Source organism: Bison bison, unplaced genomic scaffold (assembly GCF_000754665.1).
Source record: "Bison bison bison isolate TAMUID 2011002044 unplaced genomic scaffold, Bison_UMD1.0 scf7180017864144, whole genome shotgun sequence".
In the NCBI taxonomy this organism is placed as follows: domain Eukaryota; kingdom Metazoa; phylum Chordata; class Mammalia; order Artiodactyla; family Bovidae; genus Bison; species Bison bison.
The window spans coordinates 5688282-5698025 of NW_011494716.1; the positions used below are offsets into that span (position 1 = coordinate 5688282).

Genomic DNA, 9744 nt, shown 5'->3' on the forward strand with positions numbered 1-9744 from the left:
GGGGGGGGGAGTTGAGCAGGAGAGAGGAGGGGGAAGCCAGAGAAAGAACCACTCAGAAAAGTGCCACCAGCATCCATCCCCTCCCCCTTCTGTCCCCAAACTCCCTGTCTTTTGTGAGTCGCTTCATTCCTCAGAAGCTCGTTTTCACGTCTCTGACCTGGAGGTCATGAGATCCGGTTCGCTGTGTTACCATAAGGACAATGTGTGTGGAGGAAATGGAGAGGCCCATAGAGCCTGGATTAAATCAACCATGACCTCACCAACCATAAAGATGATGAAGGTAATCATCCGGTCTGCCTTCCCCTGTGATCACACCCCTTGGTCTGCAAGCCCCTAAATGCCAGCAGCCTTGGCAAGTCAAGGAGACAAGGCTCATCTCCTTCCTGGGGCTGTCACAGGACAAAACGTGATTCCAGGGGACGGGGACCTGGGGTCTTTCCTCCTTTGCTCCCTCCCTCTTTTCCTTCCTTTCTTTCTCAAGGAAAGGTCTTGGGCAAGGAAGCACAACAGCTGGTGTGAAAACCGGGTTCTGTTAAGATCTGTCGGCTGCACGGCATTGCCTCCAGACGCTGGCTGAGAACTGAAATCATTTCTCATTTAGAAATTAATGAGGTTTCCCAGAGTTGGTTCGTCCCTGCAGCCCCACGTGTGAGCTCCCCAGACACGCTGCCGGCTGAGTTCCTGTACATGTTCAATTAAATATCTGGACGAGAACAGTGCTCCCCCTGGGAGAGTTGTAACATTTCCTGCTGAAATTTGGTTTAGTACTTTTTTTTTTATGTGCCTTGGTCTTTTGTTAGTTTTTTATTTTCATGACTGCTGTCTGGGGACATAAATATTGATTCTGAGTTCTGTTCTACTTGGAAAGGTCCCCAACTCCAGGTACATCTCATTCAGAAACGAATGTCTAAGGGCCCCATAGAGCCTGGGCATCAGCAGGGGACAAGGTCTCTGGCCTCACGGAGATCACAGCCCAGGAAGGAGACAGACTCTCAGGAAAATAAAGGGGATGAATACAGACCGAGTGTCACAAAGGACATGAGAGTGATGATGTGGAAAAAAACAAGGTGGCCACTTTTATAGCTGAGATGGCTGTTTTAATTTCCTAAAGCTGACATCATAAATTACTACAAACTAGGGGTCAGGTATGGATGTGAGAGTTGGACCATAAAGAAAACTGAGCACTGAAGAATTGATGCTTTCAAACTGGGGTACTGGAGAAAACTCTTGAGAGTCCCTTGGACAGCAAGGAGATCCAACCAGTCAATCCTAAGGGAAATCAACCCTGAATATTCATTGGAAGGATTGAAGCTGAAGCTGAAGATCCAATGCTTTGGCCACCTGATGCAAAGAGCTGATTCGTTGGAACAGACCCTGATGCTGGGAAAGCTTGAAGGCAAAAGGAGAAGGGGGCAGCAGGAGATGAGATGGTTAGATAGCATCACCGACTCACTGGCTATGAGTTTGAGCAAACTCTGGGAGATAGTGAAGGACAGAAGAGCCTGGCGTGCTACAGTCCATGGGGTCAAAAAGAGTCAGACTTGACTTAGCAACTGAGCGACAACAGCAGATGTCTTAAAAGCAGGAGGAATTTATTCTCTCACATCAAGGTGTCAGCAGGAACTTGGTCCCTACAGAGGCTCCAGGGAAGACTCCTCCTGCCTCTTCCAACCTCTGGTGGTTGCTGGCAAGGCTTGGCATTCCTTGGCTGGTGGCAGCATCCTTCTGATGTCCACCTCCATCTTCCTATGATTGTCTCTCCTCTGCGATTCTCCTTTTCTTACGAGGACACTTGTCATAGGACGTAAGTTAGTCCACAGTGATCTTGAGAGCCTTAACTAAATTGCCTAAGATATTTTTTTCCAAATGAGGTCCCATTCCCAGGTACTAGGATCTGTGAGGACATGGTCACATTTTTCTGGAGGGTGATACCCTTCAATCCACTACAGCGTTGGGACTTCCCCGGCAGTCCAGTGGCTAAGACCCTGCACTTCCAACGCAGGAGCCTGAGTTTGATCCCTGGCCTAGGAAATAAGATTCCACGTGCTGCGTGGCAAAAACAAAAGAATCAATGAACCCAATCCAATACAGGGTTTACAGTAGGAGCACAACCCAGGAGAGCTAAGATTACCATCTAGAATTAATCATGGGCTTTCCTGGTGACTCAATGGTAGAGTCTACCTGCCAATGCAGGAGACACAGACATGATCCCTGGACCAGGAAGATCCCACGTGCCATGGACCAGCTACAGCCTGGGAGCCTCAACTACTGAAGCCCGAGAACCCTAGAGCCTGTGCTCCACAACAAGAGAAGCCTCCGCAATGAGAAGCCCTCGTGCCGAAACTAGAGCAAAGCCCTGAGGCAGCACTGAAGACCCAGAAGAGCCATAAATAAATACAAGTATTTAAAATAATACTAGTAATCGTGTTGGCGATCAGGAAGACGATGAAGGTGCAGTCCCGGTCCTACAAGGAGCCACGTTCTGGTGACAACAGATTCGAACATTCACAAAAAATATAAAAATCCACTTCCTTACCAGGTATAATAGGATTGAATGTCTCTGAGGATCTCGTGGAGTCTCCAAGTCATACTGACAAGGTTTGAAACTAAAGATAGCGATGTTTTCCCCTTTGGGAAATGGTTCCTGAGACTTTCTTCTTTTGCTAGCACTCTGATGTTGTTGGAGAATGATACCGCTCTGCTCTTTTAGCTTCTCTGATGGCTCAGTGGTTTAAAAAAAGAAAATCTGCCTGCAATGCAGGAGATGCAGGCTAGATCCTTGGGTTCGGAAAATTCCCTGGAGAAGGGCATGGCAACCCACTCCAGTAATCTTGCCTGGAGAATCCCATGGATAGAGCAGCCTGGTGGGCTACAGTCCATAGGTCACAAAGAGTCAGACATGACTGAGCACACACGCACCTCTCTGCTCTCTGTAACAGAAAGACTATTACTTCGTTACCTACCCTGGGGCTTTCTGACCTCACAAGCATTCCGGAAGCCTGCTCTGCCCATCAAGCTATTCTTTGAACAGTGCGATAATGAATCATTCACGCAGTTATTCTTGGCATGAACATCTTGGCTTTTCTCTGGGTTTGCTTTTCCTTTGCAACAAACCATTTCTGAATCAAAAAAATCTCTTGCACCTGGGTACCTATTTGCTCTTGACGAAAAAAATGACCTGTCAACATTATTAGTATTATTAATTCTACATGGTAATCTTAGTTCTTAAGTGAGCTCCTACTGCGGGCAGTGGAGAAGAGCGGGGCTCCGAACCCAAAAAAAACAGGCTAGGAATTTTTCTTCCGGTCTCAGAACACTCACATTATACTGAAATTATCCTCAGTGTAGCATCATTCTAAAAGAGTAGAAACTGCCTGTGTTCAAATCCCAGATCAATCAGTTACTGTCCAAACTTTGGTCACTTACCCAACCTCTCTGTGCCTCGGTTTCCTCATTTGAAAAGTGGGGAGGATAAATCACAGTAACTGCCTCATGGGACTGTTGTGGAGTTTAAATGGATGGAAACATGTGAAGACCTCAGGACAGGGTCTGACACACAGCACCTGCTCTGTAAGCACTGACTGTTATTTTTACTGCTCTTCAACCACTCCACAGAAAGGGGCCCCACCTCCCTTTACTCCATGCCCCTGTTTTATTTCCTTTGTTACAGCTACTACTATTTGAAACCATTTTATGTTTATTTATTCACTGCTCACCAGGTGTTTATTATCTGCCTCCTGCACTAGACAGTAAGCTGTAGGTGGCAAGCACCCCACAATCTCACCATGTTTTATCCCCCAAATTAAGTTAAAAAAAAAAAGGAGTTTGCAATAATTAGCCCCATTTTAGGGCAGGAGGAAAAGGGGAGGACAGAGGATGAGCTGGTTGGATGGCATCATGGACTCAATGGACATGAGCTTGAGCAAACTCTGGGGGATAGTGAAGGAACAGGGAAGCCTGGCGTGCTGCAGTCCAGAGGGTCACAAGAGTCTAACACGACTTTGCAACTGAACAACAACGCCTCATTTTACAGATGAGAAGCCTGAGGCTCAGGGAGGTAACATGACTTAACGCAGGAGAAGGAGACCGCAACTCCCCTCCTGTTTACCTAAGCTGGATGCTTTACCATCTCTGAGCGACTAAAACAACTATGCTGGAAGCTTTGCTTATATGACCTCATTTCATCTCAAAGCAGCCCACTTATTTTTTAAATTTATTTTTCATTGTAAGTGAAAAGTGAAGTAGATCAGTCGTGTCCGACTCTCTGCGAGTCCATGGACTGTAGCCCACCAGGCTCCTCAGTCCATGGAATTCTCCAAGCAAGAGTACTGGAGTGGGTTGCCATGTAACATTAATTATTGCTGTACAGGAAAGTGACTCAGTTATCATATATATATGTTCTTTTTCATATTCTTTTCCATTATAGTTTATCACAGGATATGGAATATAGTTCCCTGTGCTATACAGCAGAACCTTGTTGTTTATAAAACAGCCCATTTATGGAAGCAGATGACTAGCCAGAAGTTACAGAACTGGTCAGGGGGACCTTATCTATGATGAGGTTGACCCCACCCCATCTTGTTGAGAGAGGCACATGACTCAGCCTGACCAATCAGCACACTCCTTGCCCTCGGCCATACTGATTGGCTCAGTCCTAGGCATGTGATCTGATCTGAGTCAAAGAGAGACCTACCAGGAGTTGCAGAATGATTGGGCAACAGTCTCCTATTTTGGTTGCTGAGACTGGAGAGGATTTAGTTGAAAGCAGAATCTAGAGGCAAAGCCCAGAGAGAAGAAGAAAGAAATTGTGCTTAACTCTTTAGGTCCTGGGGGGCTTGAGCTTTTCAGCTCCATGGACCAGGAATTCCGTGTTTTGTTTTAACTAGTATGATTTGGGAGCTTTCCTGGTGGCTCAGAGATAAAGAATCTGCCTGCAACACAGGAGCTGCAGGAGATGCGAGTTCGATCCCTGGGTGGGGAAGATCCCTGGAGGAGGGCATGGCAACCCCCTCCAGTATTCTTGCCTGGAGAATCCCATGGACAGAGGAGCCTGGTGGGGTACAATACATAGGATCACAAAGAGTCAGACACAACTGAAGCGACTTAGCATGCACGCACAGTATGATTTGAGTTTCCATCACTTTCAAAAGGCTGATACAGCTAGCCTGGGTGGCTCTAAACTGTGGCTCTTTTATCTAAACTGTGCTGGGACTTTCCTGGCAGTCCAGTGGTTGAGACACTGAGCCTCCAATGCAAAGGGCGAAGGTTCAATCCCTGGTCAGGGAACTAATATCCCACATGCCATGCAGCGGGACCAAGAAAATATTTTTAAAATATAAAAGTAATAATAATATACTGTGCTGAATTTGAAGACTGCCTCTCTGCCAAAAAAAAAAAAAAAAATCCCAGTCCCTAGCCAGGGAACCAAACCCTTGACATCCCCAGGGCTAATCAAGAAGATAAAATATCCAAGCAAGGTGGAGTTTTACTGGGTACAGAAGCAAGCTGCCCGCATGGGTTTTCTTGGAGGAAAAATCAATTGTTCTTCCCATCCACCCTCAGGAGGGACTCTGTCTGGAAGGCTGCCTCACAGAGCATGCAGCTTGTCACTTGGCCTCTGTCCTCTGTGACTCTTCTGCAGGTCCAGAAAGGAACACGGGCTCTTTGTGCAATAAAAGAACTTGGCCAACATTCAAAACTCTTTCTGGGGATAAAGAGATTCTGGGAAAAAGCTGTCTCTGGGGGTGATTTTCAGTGAGCACAAGGTCTGAAGGGCCAGCCTCCTCTCTGATGATGCAATAGTAGTAAGAGCAGCTAACACTCAGGGTACACTTACAGGGCCAGACACTGCATGAGGCTCTGGAAATACACTCTCTCGTTTCACCCTCGACTGTTCTTATGAGGAGAGATGAGAGTTATTTTCAATTTGCCTATGAGGGAACTGAGACTCAGAGAGGCAGAGGAATTTGCCCAAAACCATCATGTACGGATGTGAGAGTTGGACCATAAAGCAGGCTGAGCACCGAAGAATCGATGCTTTCAAATTGTGGTGCTGGAGAGGACTCCTGAGAGTCCCTTGGACAGCAAGGAGATGAAACCAGGCGATTCTAAAGGAAATCAACCCTGATTATTCATTGGAAGGACTGACGCTGAAGCTGAAGCTCCACTGCTTTGACCACCTGACGTGAACAGCTGACTCACTGGAAAAGACCCTGATGCTGGGAGAGATTGAGGGCAGGAGGAGAAGGGGTAACAGAGAATGAGATGGTTAGATGCCATCCCCGAGTCAATGGACATGAGTTTGAGCAAACTCTGGGAGATACCGAAGGACAGGGAAGCCTGGCGTGGTGCAGGCCATGAAGTCACAAAGAGTCAACACGACTGAGCGACCAAACGGCAACAACATGCCTGGCTGGCGGTGAAGCCAGGGCTTAGACCTGCGGCAGAGGGTGAACAGAGGCGCAGACTGTGGACGTGGGTTTTGCCTGTTTCTCAAAACCCTGGACCACGCAGGGCTGCTGCATTATCAAGCTTCACGAAGAGGCCAGACCAGTGCTGACTGGTTAGCCATCCAGTGTACCCACTGATGTGATAAGTAGGCTGAAGGCCAGCATGCAGCCCAGCAAAGGGCCACAGATGTGACTGCGTCTAAAAGAGGCGGGAAGGAACGGTACAGAGGACTAGTGTTTACTGACCACTTAGTGCGTGTCTAGCATGTTTACATCAAGTCATTCTTTGATGCAACAGGGAGATCACACAACAACAGGCACTAAGCCGGGTGCCAGGTCAGGTCCATCTTTTCAATCAGCTAGTTCGTGGAATCCTGACCCCACACCCCTTTCGGGTTTTGTTATCTTGTTCGGATAAATATGGAAGCTGAGGCTCAGAGAGGTTAAGACACCAACCCCGGGATCACAGAGGGGTCCTGGGAAAGGTCTAAGCTGGGCTTTGACTTCCAGCCCTCAGTTTATGGGCAAAAATTCTAGATTATTCTCTCCCCCCCCCACCATGGGAAAGCCCTCTTGTTTATTTGATTAAACAAATAAACATAAATAAGCTGGGGCTTCCCTGCTGGTCCAGAGGCTAAGACTCTGCACTCCCAATGCAGGGGGCCGGTGTTCAATCCCTGGTTAGATCCAGGGTTAGATCCCATGGAACTAGATCCCACAAGCCACAACTAAAAAGATCCCTCATGCCACAACAAAGACCCAAGATCCTGTGTGTTGCGACTAAGACCAGGCGCAGCCAAATAAATACATTTTTAAGTTTTAAATAAATAAATAAGTTGCATAGGCACAATTTTCACATGCAAAGGGACACCCAACTTTGTTTTAAGGCTGTAGTAACTGATACAGCATCTCCTGGTTACATTCTCCAGCCTTCTCTGTGGACCAGAGTGATCCATTCAGAAGCCTGCTAGCTAACACGTAACAGGAGTTTTGGAATGGGAATTCCTGATGATGCTTGAAATGCTCTGAGAATACCCAGAGGTCCTCCTGGTGCAACTTGGAGCTGAGGACAGAGTTCGTGAGATCCCTTCCTTTCCTCCATGCCCACCCACCTCACTTTCCAAGCACCTAGCAGATATTCCCTTCAGTGGGACTTCACGCAGTAGTGTGCAGGTGGTGGTTTAGTCGCTAAGTCATGTCTGACTCTTGTGACTGCGTGGACCGTAGCCTGCCAGGCTCTTCTGTCCATGGAATTCTCCAGGCAAGAATACTGGAGTGGGCCGCCATTTCCTTCTCCAGGGGATCTTCCCGACCCAGGAAGCGAACCTGGGTCTCCCGCATTACAGGCACGTTCTTTACCAACTGGGCTACAAGGGCAGCCCGTGGGGTGCTGGAGTTGGATTATATCAGAGTTGTTCTATCGCTAAGTCTTGTCCTACTCTTTGTGACCCCAGGGTCTGGAGCACACCAGGCTCCTCTGTCCTCCACCATCTCCCAGAGTTTGCTCCAATTCACTTCCACTGAATCAGTCAACTGTTAAGTTTTCAGGAATATGCGGAACCAGTGGACGTCATGTTGACAGCTTGAAATTGACCGCAGTGGGAATATTTATTCCACAGAGGTTGGCAAATGCCACAAATCAAGATGCTCCCCTCCCCCAGAGAGCCAATTATTAAGCATTTTCCAGCACACCAGTGGACTTCAGAGAAGCAGTCTGGTTCACTCATGTACTTATTTATTCATTCAACAAACATGGATTGAGTTCCACCTCTAAAAAATAGTTTACATTCACTCTCATACCTGCTCAGCCAACCTTGGCTCATGGGCTACTCTGTGCCAATGCTGTGTGTGCTAAATCACTTCAGTCGTGTCCGACTCTGCAACCCTATGGACTGTAGCCCACCCAGCTCCTCTGTGCATGAGATTCTCCAGCCAAGAGTACTGGAGTGGGTTGTCATGCCCTCCTCCAGGGGATCTTCCCCACCCAGGGATCAAACCTGCATCTCCTGTATTGGCAAGCAGGTTCTTTACCACTAGCACCACCAGGGAAGCCCAGGCTCTGTGCTAAATACTAAATATTCTGTGCTAAATTCCAGCTGTGGCAAGAGAGACATGGTCCCTGCTGGCATGGAGCTTGTTTAGTGAGGGGGTCAGCTTTTAACTCTAAAAATGTCACACAGCCTGTACTGTGAGTAGGAACTGACTAAGTCAAGCTGGCAGGATGGGAGCAGGGAGACTCGAGTGGAGGCAATGGCGTGTGCAAAGTCCCTGTGGCGGGAGGAAATGTGCCACCTTCCAGGAACTGGTGCCAACACAGCCGGAGAGGAAAGAGCAAAGGGGAGAGTGGAGCTGAAGAGGGGCCCTGGCAGCCCTAGTGGGCCATGCCAGGGACTTGTCTTTATTCTAAGAGTCCCATCCCCAACCCTCAGTAAGTCTATCAAAAGCTGCCCATACTTGTCAAGGTCTATGGAACTCAGCTCTCATTTCCTCATCATTTCCTTTGTATGGCACCTCTCTCTCTAGGAGTGTTTCCTCTTTGGAAAAGTAAAGATTAAGATGGAGATGACAAGAACTTTGCAGGAAGGCTGTGAGGATTAAATGAAGGCTGAAATGGAGTTCAGCTCCAGGTCTGGCCGCTGGTGAACTGAACTATGGCTCTGATTTTCCCTCCTCCCTCCAGTGTTTATTCAGCCCCTTTGCTTTCCCAAATTCTGTCCTCAAATCCTGCCGGCTTTTCTGACTTCGGAGCACCGTGCCAGGCACTGGGAAGTCAGCCAGGAACAACAGACACAAGGCCCCTGGGGATGGGGAGCTGTCCTTTGCCTCCTGGTTTTCCTCTCTTGGATCGTTCAGCCAATATTTACTGCATCCTTGGTGCTGCCAAGCGCTTGTCCTCAACAGCGAGGATGCAGCGACGGCTGACCATGGGGTGTGCCAGTCAGCTCCCCAGGCTGGTTAAGGTGTCTCCTCGGGCTCCGAGTCACCCTCCCCCGTGCTGCTTGCCACTCTGAAATGGAACTGCGCACTTCCCCCTCGGTGTCGCCAGCTAGCCTCTGCGCCCCGAGCGCTGAGCCTGGGGCTTGGAGCTCAGCACCCCGCTGCCCCGCGCACCGAAAGCCTGCAGCCAACGTTTGTCGAATGAATCCCCAACCACACAACTTCACCCGTGGAGCCAGAGGGTCCCACCTCCTTCTCCTATACCCCTTCCCCTGCTCCTGCCCGTGTCAGAGGCCACCTCGGTGGCCCTCTCCTCTGCAGGGCCCCCGCCCCCAGTTTGGATAAAAGCTCCCAAACT

At 48.6% G+C, this 9744-nt stretch overlaps 1 protein-coding gene across 2 annotated transcripts in view; it reads right to left on the minus strand.

Moving 5' to 3' along the window:
* TMEM114 (transmembrane protein 114) overlaps positions 1-9744 on the minus strand; it is a 14994-nt gene that overhangs the window by 4375 nt on the left and 875 nt on the right. The window lies entirely within an intron of this gene.